The sequence below is a fragment of the Symsagittifera roscoffensis genome, chromosome 3, assembly GCF_963678635.1.
Source record: "Symsagittifera roscoffensis chromosome 3, txSymRosc1.1, whole genome shotgun sequence".
Classification (NCBI taxonomy): Eukaryota; Metazoa; Xenacoelomorpha; order Acoela; family Convolutidae; genus Symsagittifera; species Symsagittifera roscoffensis.
The window spans coordinates 14,996,637-15,015,313 of NC_087064.1; the positions used below are offsets into that span (position 1 = coordinate 14,996,637).

General features: G+C 48.3%; 3 protein-coding genes across 5 annotated transcripts in view; all 3 read left to right on the forward strand.

The window, feature by feature from the left end:
* LOC134842397 (integrator complex subunit 11-like) overlaps nucleotides 1-18,677 on the forward strand; it is a 546,173-nt gene that overhangs the window by 110,068 nt on the left and 417,428 nt on the right. The window lies entirely within an intron of this gene.
* Nucleotides 1-18,677, forward strand: part of LOC134842398 (5-hydroxytryptamine receptor 2B-like) — a 90,427-nt gene that overhangs the window by 42,618 nt on the left and 29,132 nt on the right. The gene's annotated exons all lie outside the window — the stretch shown is intronic.
* Nucleotides 3,426-18,677, forward strand: part of LOC134842399 (ubiquitin carboxyl-terminal hydrolase isozyme L5-like) — a 445,222-nt gene continuing 429,970 nt past the window's right edge. Inside the window, exon 1 of the mRNA XM_063858720.1 lies at nucleotides 3,426-3,435. The gene's annotated coding sequence lies outside the window, so the exon portion shown is untranslated. The remainder of the gene's footprint in view (nucleotides 3,436-18,677) is intronic.

Genomic DNA, 18,677 nt, shown 5'->3' on the forward strand with positions numbered 1-18,677 from the left:
CGGAGTCAACTCCAATGCCCAATGCAGAAGAACCAAACCCGAAACCCATAGAGTTCTCACCAATAGACGATGTGGAAGATGCAATAGGCAACACCGAAGAAACGGTGAAAGAAGACTCTCAAGTAAAAAAGACATCTTTTACCGAAAGGCTGGCGATGATGGTCGGAATAAAAACGAAAGAGAACGTGACTGAAGAACCAAAAGCTGAAAGAGCACGAACATTTGGGACAGTGAGCACGAAGACGACAGAAGCCAATCCGAGAGAGGAACAAACTAAAGCAGAAGCAACGGCCGAAGAAAGACCAACGGCTGACCATGAAGAGGCTACTCTTGAGCTAGGTGACTTGATGGCAAAACTGAATCAGATCGACAAAAAGCTGAAGCACAGCGAAGAGGACAGAGAAGTAATAAGAAAAGAATTAAGATACAACAAACACGAGTATCTGGATAGTTATTTTAACCTGGCTAAGGCAACAGACGAGAGACTCAAGGAGATGACAGATAAGGTAGAAGCCACCAATAAAGAACAAGAAGGGAACATCAAAAAAGATTTGCAACTGTTGAAAAACCGATATGATGATGTCAACAGCCAAATAGGTAGCCTGGAAAAGAGGCTGGACACAATGAGCAAGAATCAGGCCGAAAGTTCAGGTGCAATACAGACGAAATTGGATGCAATCTTGAGAAATTCTACCTCACAAGAAAGACCGGCAGCGGATCGCACGCAAGGCACCAGAGTTGACTTTGTGGAACCACAAAGGGGCAAACGGCAATCGACACCGTTGCCCTTAACCCGGAATACGGTGAGCATAGCACCAACGGCTGATAAAACAATCATGAAAAGTGGGAATTCAAACACAACGAGTGGTCCGGGGGACTCAACAGCTAGCAGCAACGCAGGTCCGGATGCCATGACATGGGCAAGCACTTGGGAGATGATGAACAGGACTCTAGAGGCCTTCGCCACGAGGAACACTAACTCGAGCGATAGGGGAGACGGAAAATCAAGGAAAACTTTCAAGAAGCCAAAAGAATTCAAAGACGACTCAGATGGATGCATTGACACGTGGGTGGAAGTGATGAGATTACATCTAGAACAAGATAACTTAAATGATGAAAGGCAAGCATGCACAGCCATACTCAGTAACCTGGAAGGCACGGCATTGAAATGCGTGGTTGCAAAGAAAGAAGAAGAACGCGATACCGCGGACAAGATCTTCGAGATATTGCTGAATCGATTCGGGTCAGGCATGAAGGGTCACCAAGCGATGATGCGATTTGAAAAGAGAAGGCAGAGGGACGACGAGTCAATAGATCGGTTCCTAGAGGATCTCGAGAGCTTGAGAAGAAGGAGTGACCCAGAGGAGTCGACAAACAGAAGAAACTTTAGCATTGCCCCGAAGTTTATTGATGGGGTAAAAAGTGACGACTTAAGGACAATGTTAGCAACATACTACACATTGTCGAAAGACAGCGCACCAACCCCAGAAGAAATGAGACAGAAATCAAGGGAATACATGCTGATGAAACCCAAGAAATACTCATATACAGAAAACAGGAACACGCAAGGGGGAAGTCAACCCCAGAGGTCGTCATGGTACAAGCCTAGAGATGACATGGACAAGCGCAGATCATGCGCGAACTGCGGGTCGGCGGATCACCACGTGGCTGACTGCACAACATACAAACAAGGCATGAAGAGTCTAGGATATGCACCAGATGAGGAGGACATGAGCCAGATGGAGGAACACGAGTACTATAGTGGCTTAATCAGATGCTTCTTCTGTAACCAGGAGGGGCACTTCAGAATGGATTGTCCCTTGTTCTGGGAAGCGGTCAAGGACCAGAGTCACCCCAAACATAAGTTGGCATTAGCGGCAGTGCAGAATCAGCGGAATAGACAAAACGAGTTTGAATCTAGGAACTTAGGAGCACCAAGCACGGAATTGCCGACGAAAACAGTGAAAGCTGTAACACATGTTAATGGTGCGATAGAGTCCGCGGCTGGGAACTCGCTAGAGATAAACTATGAGAAAGCGGCGACGGAAGCAATTGCCAAAGTAAAACAGGATCTGGCTGCGAAAGAAATAGAGCAACGACTAAAGCTGGAGATCGAAGGACAGAATTTCAACGAAGCATTAACCGGATCGAACCAAACACCAGAGGCTGTACCGGGCTCAACAAAGACGGGGAATTGTAACACTGTAAGAATGGTGACGGGAAAGCCATTCGGCATATCGAAAATTGGGGCTAGAATATTGTCGATAATCACAGTGGGCGGCCACGAGGTAACCAGAAACTTGAGCGAACCGAGCGACCAGACGATAATGCACATTGACGTGTACGCAGATTACTTGAGCTGTATAAGCCCACAAACGACTTCTAGAGCCTTGAGAGCACTACTCATGAGAGGGGGCAGCAAGTCGGTACGTGTTGATAGCAGATATACTGAAGCTTATGGTCCACACGAGGTGATGCTAAATATAGATGGGATTAACATCTATACAAAGACGATGATAACATGTGACGAAGACCTAATTGGACAAATCTACGTAGGGAAAGAAGAATTGAAAGTGAGATCGATTGGACACTGCGCCATGCTTGAAGAAGATGCAATGCACATCGGGACGGAGGCAGATGTGACAGGGCACGTGCTGGATATAAGTGGCAAAAAGACTCAGTTGCGTGGGTTGCTTGACACGGGAGCAGTCTTGAGCGTCATACCAATCGAAACTTGGGAGAGGATGGGCTTTGACAAAGGTGACTTGATAGACTCGAGAATACGGCTGTCGGCTGCAAACAAAGGGGCCCTTCGGGTGCTGGGCAGGACGCCGATAATAGCCCTCAATTTGGGGGAACGTAACCTGTGGATGAGCTTTATCGTGGTAGAAAACCTAGATGAATCTGACCAATTCATTTTGGGCAGAGACTTCATCAGGATTTTCGACGTAACGATTGATCTAAATAACGCAATGTTCAGGATACGGAACCCGGATAGGAGGTACGCAATCAAACCGGTAAATTTAATAATGGCAAATGAAAACAAAGCACCGGTATTCTTGAGTAGGAGGGTGAGGCTAAAAGCTAATGAAGCGGCAATCGTAAGTTTGAGGATGAAAAATTACAATGAACTAAGTGACAACAAGCAAGTGTGCATAGTTCCGAATCCTAATAGTCAAAGTGCTGCTGTTTTAGGAAGATCATTTTCGATAACGAAGAGCGGCCTCTGCGTCAGTGTCTTGTTGAATACCCTTGATATACCGATCACGATACAGAGAGGGAGGAAACTGGGATATGCTTTACCGGTTAAAACTCGATATGAAACAATTGAGAACTCAAAACAAAATGAAGTTGTTGATTGTCCCAATCACAGGGACAAAATTTGTATCTTGAGACGATTGCAGAAAATAAAAGATTCTTCAGGTCTTATTAAATCACTTAAGTCAGAAACGGATGATGGTCTTTCGAGCTGTTCGAACTTTCCAGAGCAACCCACACTAGATGAAATGCAAAATGAAAAACCGGTCCTGCCGGAGATTGAACATTTGAGGGGCAAACTGAAAGATGAACAGCTCGAAGCCATCAAGGACGTACTAGAGCGGAACGAGGAAGTTTTTTCGAGGCATAAGGCGGATATCGGGTGTTGTAATTTCGTTGAGCATGAAATAGAACTTGAGGAAAACGCGGTACCACACAGGGAGGGGGCGAGGCGCATGACCCCACACAAATCGGACGCGTGTAGAAAAGAGATCGAGACGTTACTAGAGTATGACATGATAGAACCATCCAAGTCACCGTGGGCGTGTGGAGTAGTGATGGCCAAAAAGAAAGGCGACCAGTTGAGGTTTTGTTGTGACTTTCGATACCTGAACTCCGTCACGGTGAAGGATGCCTATCCCATACCTAGGATTGATGAGAGCCTCTCGAAGTTAGGTGATGCAAAATTTTTTAAGACTCTTGATTTAGGCTCGGCCTTTTGGCAAGTACCACTAAGGAAGCAGGACAGGGACAAGACAGGGTTTTCCTGCGAGTTGGGTCTGTTTCAATGGAAACAAATGCCGTTTGGGATTTGCAATGCCACAGCCACGTTTCAGCGGTTGATGGCACACGCGCTGATAGGCGTAACGAAGAAGTATGGCAACTTGGTAATGTGCTACGTGGATGACGGGGTAATAGCGACGCCAACACTGGAAGACCACATTGAGAGACTAGACGAAGTGTTTTCATCCATCAAAGTGCGAGATACTCAAGGACTCAATAAAATACTTGTGCAGGATGGTAGACAAGCACGGCATCAGACCTGATACGGACGCCGTGGAAGCAGTCCTGACCTGGAAATCACCGAAGACAGAGCACCAGTTGATGAGCTTCCTGGGTTTCGCTAACTATTATAGAGAGTTCATCAAAGGCTATGCAGACAAGGTATACCCGATGCAACAATTAATGAGACACAAGGGCAAGAAGTTCACGTGGAACAACGCAGCAGAAGAGTCATTCCAGAGGATAAAGAAAGAGCTATGTGAGGAACCAGTACTGGGTATGCCGACTGAGAAAGGGATGTACGTGCTGGACACGGATGCGTCGGTAGTCGCGATTTCTGGGATTCTCCACCAAGAACAAGAATGGATTGGGAAGACAGTCTTGAGACCAATAGCGTACGGGAGCAAAGTCCTGAGTGACACGGAAATGAAGTACGGAGCACCGAAAGCTGAGATGTTCGCGGTGGTTACCTTTGTCGAGAAATACAGGGCATACCTGGGCAGTGAGCCATTCAAGTTGCGAGTCGACAACAGAGCACTGAGCTGGCTGAAAACGTACTCAATGGACCAAAGTTACATTGGGAGGTGGATAGTTCGCTTGGACGGATACAACATGATAATTGAGCATAGAACGCGAGATAAACATCAGAATGCCGACCGCTTGAGTAAGAAGACGGAGTTCTGTGAGAGACAAGAGCAAAGAGAAGCAGACAGACCTGAAATCAAAGATGGCTTCTCATTCATGGACAAGGAAACGTACGACAGTCTTCCACTCACGAGATGGCTGGACAAGTCAGGCAAACCGATAGAAGATCATCCTGAATTGCCTAAAGAGCCTCCAGAGAAGACCATCTTGAGGAAGAACAAGAGGATTCCGATTGAGATTATACTCAAGTCGAAGATCGTGAAGGAGACGCTCAAGGCAAAAGGCTATGATCTTAACCAGGTGGAAGCAGGAACTGCACAGATAGATGATGACTTAATGAGGTTGCTCGAGAAACTATCAGATGATAAGCCCGTGATCCAGGAGAAGGGTCAAGAGAAACCGGAATTCACTATACTTCGGAGAAAAGAGACAGTGAACGATACTGACTCATCAAGAGGAAGCGTCACTGACAGCAAAGATGTCGTGCGGTCACTAGTTGACAAAATCCCCGAAGACATTCTGGAGCAGACCAAGGTTAGGAAAAAGAAAGTGACGTTCAAGGAAGATACTGAACACCTGGGACTAGGTCAAGAGTCCGGGGAGTGTTCCAGGTTCACGGAAGAAGGAACCGGAGAAGGAAAATTGTCCGGGGAGCGTGAAGGATGGGATGAAGACTCGGATGAGAGCAGCGAAAACCAGGACAGTCTGTGCATGATACTGGCGGAAGAGAAGACAAGGCACCACGACAGGGAGTTACAGACGGATCCATCTTCAGGAACATACAACATGGACATACAGGAGATGCGAGGTGGTGAGGAACTTGAGAAAATTGCGGTCGCAAGGAAACCATTCAGGGAACTATCATGCAACTCAAACATCAGAACGAATCTGGTGCCAGAAGATGATATTAAAATCGTGAAAAGGATGATATGCGTGAAACTGAGTGATGACATCCACAACCCTGGTGAGATGAATGGACAGATCATGGCGCTAAAGGAGCATGTCAAGGCAAGATATAGGCTGTCAGACCTAATAAGAGCCCAAAAGAATGACAAAATGACAAGTAACCTCTCCAAATGGATCCAGTCGGGGGTCAAGGAGAAGGGGGAACTTGAGGAAGACAGCTACAAGATCTTGAGCCAGTTCTACAAAGAAAAGAAAGACTTACTTTATCACACAGCTGATGGAGTGGTAGCGTGCAAGAGGAGAGATGAGGAAAAGATATTACACAAACACAACCTCATCATACTACCACAATTGTACCAGACAGAGGTGCTTTTCAGATCACACGACCAGATGGGTCACCAGGGGATAGACAAAGTACAACAAAGGATACTTCACAGATTTGATTGGCCGGGAATGAGAAAAGCTTGCGAGAGATGGGTGAATGCCTGCCTGGCATGTCTCCAGGTAAAAGACCCAAGGAAGATGAAGTTTCCCCTCAAGTCCGTTGAGAGCTCGGAGTTCAATGAAGTGGTGCAGATAGACCATCAAAAAATCTGCATGACAGAATCGGGATACAACCAGATACTGGTTATAATAGATCACTTCACAAAGTTGGCGGAAGCGGTTCCGTGCCAGACAGCCTCGGCCGAAGAGACATGTGATCATCTGATAACGCATTGGATATCGCGGTATGGTTGTCCAATGACTTTCCAGTCGGACAACGGCAAAGCTTTTGTGGGAGACTTGACAAAAGAATTGATGAAGAGATCGCACATTGCTCAAGCACACTCGACGACCTATCATCCGCAGACCAATGGGTTGGTAGAGAGACAAAACAGGACACTGGTCAACATGTTAAGGGTGTACTGCTCAAGATACATGACGGACTGGGACAAATACCTGCCACAGGTAGTAGGAGCCTACAACAGTACACAGCACTCAACTACGGGCATCAGTCCTTTCATGATGTTGACGGGCAGGGAGAGAGCAATGCCTCTGACATTCTTTTACCCGGAATACGAGGGGAAAAGGACGTCGCCTCAGGCATACGTGAAAGAAGCGATCAAAAGACAACAGGAATTGAACGAGCTATGCAGGAGGAACACGGCGCAAGCGCAAATGAGGCAACGCAGGAAATACGACGAAAAAATATTAAGAGCAAAGCCATATGAAGTGGGCCAATACGTGTGGCTCTTCCAAAATGTAATACCGCCCAAGGGAACAAAGAAACTACTCAAGAAGTGGAGGGGACCATTCATGATAACGGGGGTTCATCAACAAGGACGGTTCTATCGCTTGAGTACTGGGCGAGCGGCACATTATGAAAATCTGAAGCCTCACGTCCCGTCCCCAGAGGATTGGTGCATACCGAAGGACATCGAGGGTCTTGAGTACCTGGTGGTAGAGCCAGCGTGTGAAGTGAATGAGAAAGGTACTCGAGAGAAAAATGATGGTAATGAGAACTTGAGTTTGGACGACAATGAAAAGATAGGAGGGGGGTCTGATGCAGGATCATTTGTAGAAGAAGACTGGAACGACCCGGAGCAAGACGAGGTGCCGAAGTGGATGGAGCCGGATCGACCAACACCACCGGAAACCAGGAGTGGCAATCGTAAACGCACCGGCATGAGGTACAACAGGTACGGGGATGACTTCTTGATCGATAAGATACAGCCAGACAATTTGGGCGAGGAATTACTGAAGGCAGGCGAACTGGAAGCCGGAGAGGAATGGCAGGTCATTGACGATGGTGGTCATTATCCGCAGGATGATTACTCGACGCCAGAAGTAGAAACGGATCTCGAACAGAGTGAGATAGAGAGGAGGGAGAACACGAACTTGAGGATTCTAGAGTGGATGGTGCAAATTACATGAAGACAGAGGACCCTCTTTTCGGATGGACGGCAACAGACAGGCCACTGGACATTCCTCAGGACAATTCAGACCCGACAACATCGACGGGGACGTCGATAAATATTTTTGTCCGGGGAGTGGGGGTAGGACTTACCCACACCGAAAATTTGATGATAAAGAAGCTCAAGGAAGTGAGAGAAACGAGCGAATTGGAACTGGAGGAAGAAGAACCAGAGCCTACTATAGGTCGGAATTTCAAAACGAAATTCGAAATACCCAATGAATACTCGGAGAACATCATGATAACGGATAGCGACTTCATCCTGTCAAACAGGACCAGCGCGATCTGCATCACGGCGGACATGAGTTTCAAATCAAGATTGGAAGCTGACTTCAAAAGAGAGTACCAGAATGTAGAGTTTCTGTTCAGACAGAGACCAGGACTGGGAGGGATGGCAGCGCTTCCACCGTCAGTGGCACAAGTCCCGGGCAAATATCTGTGCTTCCTAGTAACGAGGGTCAATGACAGGAACACAATTGATCCCGAACACGTGATATTGGCACTAACAAGATTACGAGACTTCATGATTGAAAGAGGGATAACAGAGGTCTCAATGCCGGTGTATGACCCAAACAGGGGCAAACTGAGCCCAAGGGAATTGTACGCTATCCTACATGTGGTCTTTGCAGAAACTGAGATAATGGTGTATCTTCATAAGAAGTACTACTTGAGCATCGCCTGAGTCGGGTACATGGGGGTATCGAGTCGGGTGTGAGGGAGGAGTCTTGAGTTAGGTACTGGGGTGCGGCGCATGTAAAGGGATCTTAAGATATGATTGGCATGACAATTGAATTTTAAAAAAGAGTTAACGGTGCTAAAACATAAAATGAATCTGCATGCTTTTAAGGAAATTCCAATTGAATTGTTTTAAGTGATATGAAAATGATAAGATTTTAACCATACTGGTGAAAAGGGGGGCCTCTAGGTTAGGAATATGACATGTGAGGTTTTAATATGCTTTCTGTTTTCAGATCAAGTTTGAAAAACAAAGTTGAAAATCCAACTATACTCGAATCGAGAAACAGAAAGGGAAATCTTGATTGAACTCGCGATAATCCGCACCCACGGCAAGTATTTGCAAGGGAACGTTTCTAGAGAATTCTTGAGTTGGGTAATACTTAAGTCGGTTGGGTAATTCTTGAGCTGGTTAACACATACCTATATACATCCCGAAGTCACGAAGAATGGCAGACCGATTCTGGAAATCCATGCCCGCGGCCCTGAGGAAGCCCACTCTTGATGAGCTGTACAGACGCCTGAGGGACTTGGACTACACCCAAATAGACGAGAGAATGGCGGTGATGCTGAATGCCATCCTCCAGTTGGAGGACCAGGGTGAGTGCAGGGAGTCTGCAACGGAGGCTGTCTTGATGATCGGGTACACCACCGAGGGTATATCAAACCAAGAACAGACCAGATGGTTGTCTTGGAACGTGGATGGAGGAGTAAGGGGCTTTGACTTGGCAAGGAATCCTGGCTTGAGTAACAACACTGAATATGGCGCAGGGGAGTTCCCACTACCGACTAGGCCAACAGCAAGATCTACAAGCCAGGGCTCGAGTAGGGTGCCGTCGATGACGCGAGCGCAACAGACGACCGAGGCATATCCGGATCTGGGTGTTCTAAAGAAAGAGCTCGAGAAGGCGCAGAAGGAAAGGAACAAGGCGAACCTCGATCGGGATCAGGCGAAGCTGGATCGGGAGAAGATTCAGCTGGAGAGAGACCAGGCAGTCAACGAGCGAGATCAGACTCTGAGGTTACTTGAGGTGCTAAAAGTTGAACATCAGCAGGAACTAAGGGTACGGGAGAGCGCCGCGAATCGTGATCAACTGAAGTCGGAGTTGGAGAGAATAGAACAGCGACAACGTGAGCTTGACGCACAGAAGGGAGCCAGACCAAACGAGCGAGTGGTGACCAGCTCGAGGCCAGAGTCGCGCATGGAGGTGGATGAAGCTCCCAGGGCAAGAGGACGGTTCAACCTTGACCGCGAGGCCAGAGAACACATGAGTGAAGGGTTGGAAGTCTGGATACCGAATGACGCGACGCCTTCCTTGCGTGGCCTAGAGACACAACCTGTGCGTCCACTAGTGGATGTGGTGCTGCCGGGATATACCCCAACCTCGACCTCGAGCGACAGTCAGGTGAGTGGCGGCTCATCGCGCCTGAAAGAGCTAGGCGAGAAATTACAACAGAAAAACCGTGAAAGATCGGCAAGACCGGAGCTTCCCCCAACTTGGAGGGAACAGCCGGTCAGGAGCGTCGTGATCTCGAGTTATAAGAAAAATACAGAGGGAAGGTACCACAGGCACAATCGACTGGATTGGAGTGCGGAACAGGGAGCCAGGAGGGACTGCTTCCATGATGCAGCCTGGGTGGAGTATCTCGCGCCACCTCGTGTGCCAGAGGGTGCAGTTCACCTAATCATAGGGGACAGCCTGGTGCGGGTGTTGACCCGGATCCAGTCGCATTGGCAGACAGGAATCTTGAGTTTCGCTGGAGCTGCCACGCCACAGCTGTTGGCAACCCTGGACATGCTAGGGATGACTAAAGTATACACGGTGACCCTGATGATCGGGACAAACGATGTGTCAAGGGGAGAAGCGAGGAAAATAATGAGGCTGTACGACAAGATGAGCTGCCTTCTTGAGGAGCTGAGGATCCAGATGGACCCCATCCTGCTGACAGTATGTACGGTCCCCTACAACATGATGTTTGATCAGCATGCCTTGGAGATGAACGAGAAGGTGCGGAACCTAAACAAGGTGATCCGAGATATCCATCGCAAGAGTGTGCTCCCTGTCAGACTGTTGGACGTGGCAGAGCGCATGGAGAAAGAGGGATTCCCTGAAGACACCTCCAATGATGGAATCCATTTCGATAGACCACGGGGAGCAGAGTGGCTAAACGACGTCTTCCAGGAACACATAAACACGCTAGAGTCGGATCTGCTAGAGACAGCCCAATTTACCTTAGGACCACCTCCGAACCCACCATTCCTTGCCTCAAGGGCCTTGTCTGGTCGCTTGGGAACGAGAGTTGACGCTAGAGACGGTTCGAGGAGCATCCAGACCCGATTGCAGAGTGCCACGCCAATGGAATCTGAGGAGGTGATGTCATCAACACCTCCAGGCTCGGCGATGTCCTCAGTGGTAGTGGCAGAGAGCAAGCGGGAAAAGAGGTCTATGGAGACCGCTAGCATGAGATATCCTGAGAAGGTGAAAGAACATGACCTAGAGAGTTTGGAATGCAGGCGAGAATTAGCGGAAACCCTGGGGATTGAACGAGTGTCGCACGAGGATTTGAATAGACATCATTGCGTGGACTGGTTGAAAGCTCATGAGGCGCACTTCTCGAGAACGAAATTGATGGAGACCACAGACCTGACTGGAATTCCCACAAAAGCGATCATGGGACCCATTAACTACCGACCTCTCAAGCTGCTGGGGAGTCCTGGACTTATAACAGAACCTCCCAAGCACCGAACGAGCATCGCCAGGATCAGGTTGGCGACCCCGGCACAGTTGAAAGTGGTGGACAAGCTACTCAATCCAGGATCGATGGAATTGCCGGATGCCGCTTACGAAGGCTCGAAATTGGCGGAAGATCCCAGGTACGGGAAGCCTTGTGGCAGCACCCAGCTGGCCAAAACCCTGGCAGTTTATGATAGAGCAGATCCAGCTGCTGCGAGAGTAGTCATTGTGGCGGGGTCGGACTTCGAAGGAACGTCTCCCAAGTTGTTCTGGCCGGAGACTCTGATATACTCTTTGCCAGGAGCTGAATTAAACCAGATGTTAACTCTGGTGGTGGCAATAAAGTCAGAGATGCCCTGTGAACCTGAGCTGCTATTGTTTGCAGGAATGAATGATCACCTGCACGCGGTGGGACTTCTTGAGCAACTGAAGGGCGATGAAAATCCGCCATCGAGGAAGATATGGGAAGCCATTCAGGTGTTGTTTGCGGAGATGAATGAAGTACAAGAGAATGTTGTCTCGAGATTTGGGTCCAAGACGAAGGTGGTGTTTACCACATCCCCTGGATACGCGAATATGCCACCCGCCCTACAATTCGTGTACTCGGTCTTGATCCTGATAGCAGAAGGGAATGAATGGCGGATTCTAATGGCAGCCCCCAATCGGGAGTTGGAGCCATCGAACCTGAGGCTTCGCAAGTCAGAATTGGCGGCGGCATGGGCGGACATATCTCATGCACTGAGGGGCTTTTATGGACTAGCCGACATCCTGATCGTATTAGATGAGGTGCTCTTGCTAGAGATATCGAACTTTGCCAGGCAACTCAAGTTCAGCCCAGTCATCAGAGACGATCACCCGGCGATAAGCCAATTGACGGCCAGGTTGTGGTTTCGGAGTATGGACGTGAAGATCACAAACTCCACCAGCAAGTCTAGAGGTCCCAGTAACGAGAGAAGAAATGTGGCCGAGACGGAGAAGCAATTAGAATCGATGAAATATCGATTGACTCAAGAGAATGGCTGGTGGCCATTCTTGACGCCAAGGCTGGAGAACGCCACGAACAAGACGAGGGAGGAAGCACCACCCCTCGTGAAACAAGTCTGGAGTTTTCTGGAGAAACAACTGGAGCTGGCCGAAACAAGAGACATGACGGTGGCTAGATTTGTCTCGGCCGCCAATGAAGTGACGATTGGAGGGTTCTGGAGAGAGCACGCCAAGGGTGAATTGAGGACTAGGAGGGATTATGAGGTTCTCAAGTTCTTGAGTCCTTGCTGGGAGAAGGAATTCATGGCAGGAATGTTCGGCACCACGGCGACTATCTTTGGAGCCTTCGTGCAGGAGATACTGGGCATGCCCATCAATCTGCTCTTGGCTTTGTATTTAGTTTACCCCAGATACTTGTTCAACATGGGCCCAGCATACATGTTTAGTCGAGGAGTGGAGACACTTCGAGTCGATGGGTACCTGGCACTACTACTCTTAACCCATGGGGAATTGGTGTCGTTTCATCAATTAATGGAATATGGAGAGCCTCTGTCTATGGGGAGAGTCCACTCGAGCATTGAAACCAGCTCCTACAAGTGTGCCGCAGGGTTGAAGACGTTGTTAGTGCAATACCTCATGATGCAGAATCGGCACATGACGGGTGAAGATGAGAATCCAACCTCGAGAGAAGAATGGAAGAAGACGAATAGAGGGATGCCTCTGCTGACGGACCTTTGCCTGGCAATGAGGTCGGACCCAATGGGGATAATCCGGGGCCTAGAGGAGGTGGTGACCTGCATTTATGGTCCAGCAGTGACGTACGCGTTCCCAGACCCCCTGGTGACAACGTATCGTCACTCTGTAACGCACTTGAGTCTTATCAGTATACTGGATGGGACGGCGTTAAATTGGTGTCAGCAGGAGGTGCTCAGAGGGCGAATGAGCAACACGGTACTCTTTGGAAAGGTGAAAGATGCCGAGCTAATAGTGTACAACTTCAGGGGGCAAATGCAATGTAGAATGGGAGGCAAGCGAGAGGGTCCCATCGAAATGTATCCCAAATTCTGGAACTTGAACCCATTGACGGCAGACGGACGAGAAATCTTGAGAATTCCTGCCTGGAAGGAGTGCTTCGCACTGGTGAAGAGGGAGCTGGAGACCATAATGGAGAAAGAAATCCTCCCAGCCACCATGCCTGAGTTCCCAATAGTCAGGAGGATGACCTTAGGAATGAACAGTCCCTTGGTAGTTCCCTCCATAATGGGCTACACGGCTACACGGCGGCGGTCTACTTCCATACTAGCGAGGCGAAGGTAAATTCGTGGACGACGCGAGCGAAAAAGATGAGAGGTTCGCAGCCCCCCGGATATGAGGTGCGAAAGGTCTTGAGAGCGCTTGAGCAGGAGGGACTTGAGAACATGCTACCCATATGGGATGATGGCAGGATGATCGTGATGGAGGGGCACGTCGCATTGGTGGACGACATGAAATTTGCAACGAGAAAATACAGGGCACCCTATGGCTTAGAACAGGTGGAGGTGAGACAGGAGGGAAAAGAACTAGATGCAGCAGGTCAACTGCACGTAGCCCTGACGGAGTACAAGAAATTGGACCCTACGACACCATCACCACTGTCAGTGGACACGCCTGGAGACAAGAGGAGCGGACCCGTCGAGGACCGATTTAAGAAAATTCTTGAGAGAAGGAGACATGAATCAGAAGAAGAGAGTATGGATGAAACTCTCAGTGAAGCCGGTGAAGACATGGAGGTGGGGAATACGCCTGAACCAGGGCCATCAGGGGAAGAGCTCACCACTCAAGAGCTGTTGAAAGACTTGAGCGAGGAGAATTGGGCAGATACTGCCACCCCACCTCTGAATCCGTCCCCCCGGAAGAATCTGGAATTGCCATTGGCAAATGAGACCTTCAATATGGGGATGATACTCTTGAGCTCGGAGGAAAGGGAAAGGAACACTTTCGAAGGGAACAGGGACATATTCCTGGGGTCTCTGAAGAACGATGCTTGGCAGGAGTTCTTGGAAGAATTCAATCAAGAAGTGGGCAGCGAGACGACGCTGGACAAGTTCAAGGAGGAACTGTGGGACACAGTCGTAAGATTTGGAGAACCGATTCTGATAGGAACGGGCCTGGATGAGAAGGCGAGAAAAGAGCTGCTGAGCAAGCTGGTAGAGCTGAGAAATTCACGATCGAAGACTAGAGAAGAAAAATGTGAGGACAGCTCTACTCTGAAACAAAAAACTGTAGATAAAAGAGTTGATGATATAAAAAGGGATAAGGTTGGGACTAGTAATATAATTAAAAGTTTTAATATCCTTAAGGCTCGAGCAGGGGGGAGGCAAGAGTTGGAAGGATTGGATAGAGAGGTCGAATCAGTGATGATAGCTACAACACCCTCAAGCAGAAATGTGAAGACTCGCAAGAGGAAGAGAGAAGTAGAAGGATTGGGTAGTCCTTCAGTGGATGCTGTTTCGGAAGGAAACTTGAGAGAGACGGCGCCCATGGTTTTGGCTCGATGCAAGACGGCGGCATACAAGAACAGCTCGGAGCTCAGAAGACCACTTGAAGTAGAAAGGGAAATAGAGACTTCCACCAGTTCGACATCGGAGGAAGACTTCAAGCCTCAGAAGATAAACGTAAAGAGAGGTTCAACGAACGGACAGACATGGGAAGTGGATATCGGCAAAGAATGGATCTCAAAGGCACATCAGGACATGGGCAGGCAAGTGACGAGTGATCCATTGGAGAAGAACAAGACGAGGAACACTTCCCGGACATGGTGGGTGGCCCTTGAAACATTGAAAGAAATGGAGGACTGCTGGAAGAAATTGGACAGTGGAGTAGCTCGCAAGCGACGCAATTGGGCCACCCAGCAAAAGGCCGAGGTTAATAAAATAGAAATGGCAAATCATCTGAAGAGGTCCTGGCAGAGTTTGTTGAAGGATCATTTTGAAGAAGCAATGAGGACACCCTCATCAGCACCACCATTAATGGCGAATCCCTTCGTTAGAACTGCAGGACAATTAATGTTCACCTGGAGTCTGGTGGGAATAGAGTTGGAAACACTGACCTCGTATGACAGGCTGAAGTCGGGAAGCAAGAAGCTAGATGTGTATCAGGCACTGATGCAACACGTAGCCAGGGACAATTCAGGCTTGAGCCTGGCTAGAAGAAAGGATGCCACGTGTTTCTTGAGATGGATAATGTCGATGATGTCTGATAGCACCATCCTGGCATGCCAACAGAGAGCAAGCGGAAGTAAAACCATGGAAAAAAGAGTCTCAACGATCATCTTGAACGTATATCAGAGTACAGGAATAGAAAAGGAAGATGGTTCCAGACAATCCCTAGAGAACCACAGAAAGCTAGACGAGGTGCGGAGGTTTTATAATAAGAAGTTCGAAGAAGAACATGATGTTCACCGTAACCTGGCCTCGTCAGAGCAGTACTCGAGACTCAGCGAGAAGGGGGAATACCAATATGTGTCGGGAGTAATGGGAATAGCCTACAACCCCTTCTTAGACTCGGAAACTGGAGGCGCCCACAGAAACCATGAGGTAGCAGAGCTACTGAAGTTTTGGACAGAAAGAATAATGGAAATAGACGCGGTGGAAAAAGAGGGGCCGAGCTTGGGCCTGATTCTTGAGAAAACACCAGAGGTGGTAAGCATGCCGCGCTCAAACAAGAGAGTTGAAGTGAACATGGGCGATGGAAATGGCTTGTTAACCACGAACTTGGGAGTGGTATGGAAGCTACTAAGACCCTCCTGGTGTCCACATCCCCACGCGAGTCTGATCGAGGAAACCACCGAGCGAGTGAGGTTAGCACCAACGGAAGATGAAGATCTGGCAAAGTTGAGTGTGCTGCATAAGCTAATCTCACCTCAGATGCAAGAGCCAAGCGAAAAGACGAACAATCCCGGGTCAGCGAAGAAATTGGAGCCGGGTAGCTGTCTGGATTCGACGTGTGGAAACGGAGAGCACACCTGCGATGGACGGTCATGCGTCAGAATACTGTCCTTTCAAAAAGAAGACCTGGTCACTTGGTTCGAAGACATCACAGAAAGGGAGAGAAGTGAAGTGCAAATAGTAGCGGAGTGTTACGCGAGAACCACGGTGAATATAGCGACAGCTCTCGGATTCTTCTCGAGAATGTGTAGTTTGCAGTCATTGGAAAGACTAGAGTCTGAACACCATTGGGTGACGGCGTTGAGCGTAGAATCATGGCCTGGGGTGTTGCAGGTGACTCAAAAACACATCCGGAGCTGGAAAGTTGGTCTTGAGGCAGAAATGGGGTTTCCCATGAGCGAAGCTTATGGCCTGCCATTGAACGCAAAATCCCTGATAGGGTCAATGATGGCCAACTTGTGCGGAAGTCACTACCCACTGCACATGGTGATGGTGGAAGCATCCAGCCAGAGAGTACTGGTGTACAAGGCCTTCTCAGTGCCCAAGTGCGTGAGGTTGGCTCGGATATCGCATCACTCGTACAAGTTGTTGAGAAAAATCAGAGGGACAGTACCAAAAGAATTGAGAGATGACTTGAGTGAAATCTGGGGAGAAGAACTTTTGAAGTTGGAGAGAGAGAACACAAGCGATCACGAGAGACAAAACGTGATCGGAAAACCTGTGGGAAGTGCTCCAAACCTGGAAGATAACGACACGATGCATGAGAAAATGATGGAGCTTGAGCCTCTCTTGGAAGCCTCGGGGGAGCGTAACCTCAGGAGCATTGAAATCACCCATGGAGAATGCCCATGCCACTGTTTAGCGCAAACGGTGTGGTATCCAGATCACAAGAACCTTTGCCTGGTGTGGGATATGGAAGAAATCCGGTCGATCGGACTACCGGATCACCGACAGAAGGTGACGATCTTGGTAGTGAGTACGATGTTGGCTCTGAGATGGATAGAAGAGAATATAACGAAGTATCGGGAAGCGGGGACGCCAACGGCTGAGTCAATATACGCGATAGACTACAGTAGGAGACTCGAGTTGTTTGAGACTGCGTGCAAGGTATTCGCCATACCAACGGAAGTCAGACATGTCTGGAGCCGTTTGAGGTACTTCCCATGGTTTCGGGCGACGCTGACGTCCTGGTTGTACATGACAACGAAAGATCACATGAGAAAACATCAAAAGGAGTATCGACAGTTCCAGGCCGAGATTGGGCCGGAAGCTTTCAAGAGACCCCTGTTAACCCATCGTAATGCAATCACGACAGGATGGAAGAGAGTGGGTAAAATGTCTAGAGACAATACCAAGGCGAGGGAATCGATACTAGAGGAGGACCTGGCGAAGAACGTGAGCTTGAGCCTGCACAACTCCTTTTGTTTGAACCGGGAATCTAGGGTGAAGGCACTACCCAACCAAGCAAAGAGGTTGCAAGAGCAAAGAGAATGGATGCGATCCTACGAGCAGCTGAAGGCTTGGGAGGAGATTGTGATTAGCTCCGATGATGAAGAGGAACTGTTGAGACAGTTTGCCGTATCTAGTACTTCAGGGTGCAGTACCTCCAAGGCGAAGAGTGCGAGATGAGCAGGTGGCTCGAATGGATCTTGAGTCTTGAGAGGGAAAGGGGGCTTGAGCGTGGATCCGGGTGAAACCTGGGTTCACGAAAAAGAAATTTTAACAAAACAAGATATTGTTATTAATATGCTATATCTATTATATAAACGAAAATGCTGCATGACAATTTCCTAATTGAATGGGACAAAAGAAATTTTAAATTGGCTTAAAAAGCGAGAATTGAAGGGTGCAGGTGTGTGCAGATTTTGATTGCTGTTTAGCGATAGTGTGAAAATTTTACATGGCTGTGAATTTTGGGGTGTAGATAAGCTTAAGTCTGCTGCAAACTTCTGTAAATGACCACTGGCACTGTATCTTGAGTAACACTCGGTTTTCTGTGACTCACTGGCAGAAGACAGCACGCGATGAGGACATCGATTGTGCCAGTCGGTCATATTTGGAAGTTTGACCTTGAGAAGAGCAGAAAACACTTGATTTTGGAGTGAAATTTAAATTTTTAAATTTTCGAATGGAACATGTCATGCACGATTTTCTCGCGAGAACTGAAAATCAAAAAAGGAAAAGAGAACAATTTTAGAACAATTGCGGGAAAGTTGTCAGAAAAAAACGAGTGGGAAATTGCTATTCGCAATTTCCATCATAGTGAACAAGAGTAGAGCTGTCCTATCTGAAATAGAAGACAGAGTATTCCCGAGAGAGCAATTATTCGAACTGGACCAGAGTGAACCTTCGACGGAAGGGTGGACAGCTTGAGTGTCCCAATGGTCCACATAAAACTTCGTTCTTGAGTTCAAACTTACCCTTACCATTCAAACTGATAAACATTGAACTTATCTAGTTACCTTAGTTAATTCTAGAGTTGCTCACCCATTTAATTACTTCCTGTGCTTGAGCGCATCAACATGTGAGTCC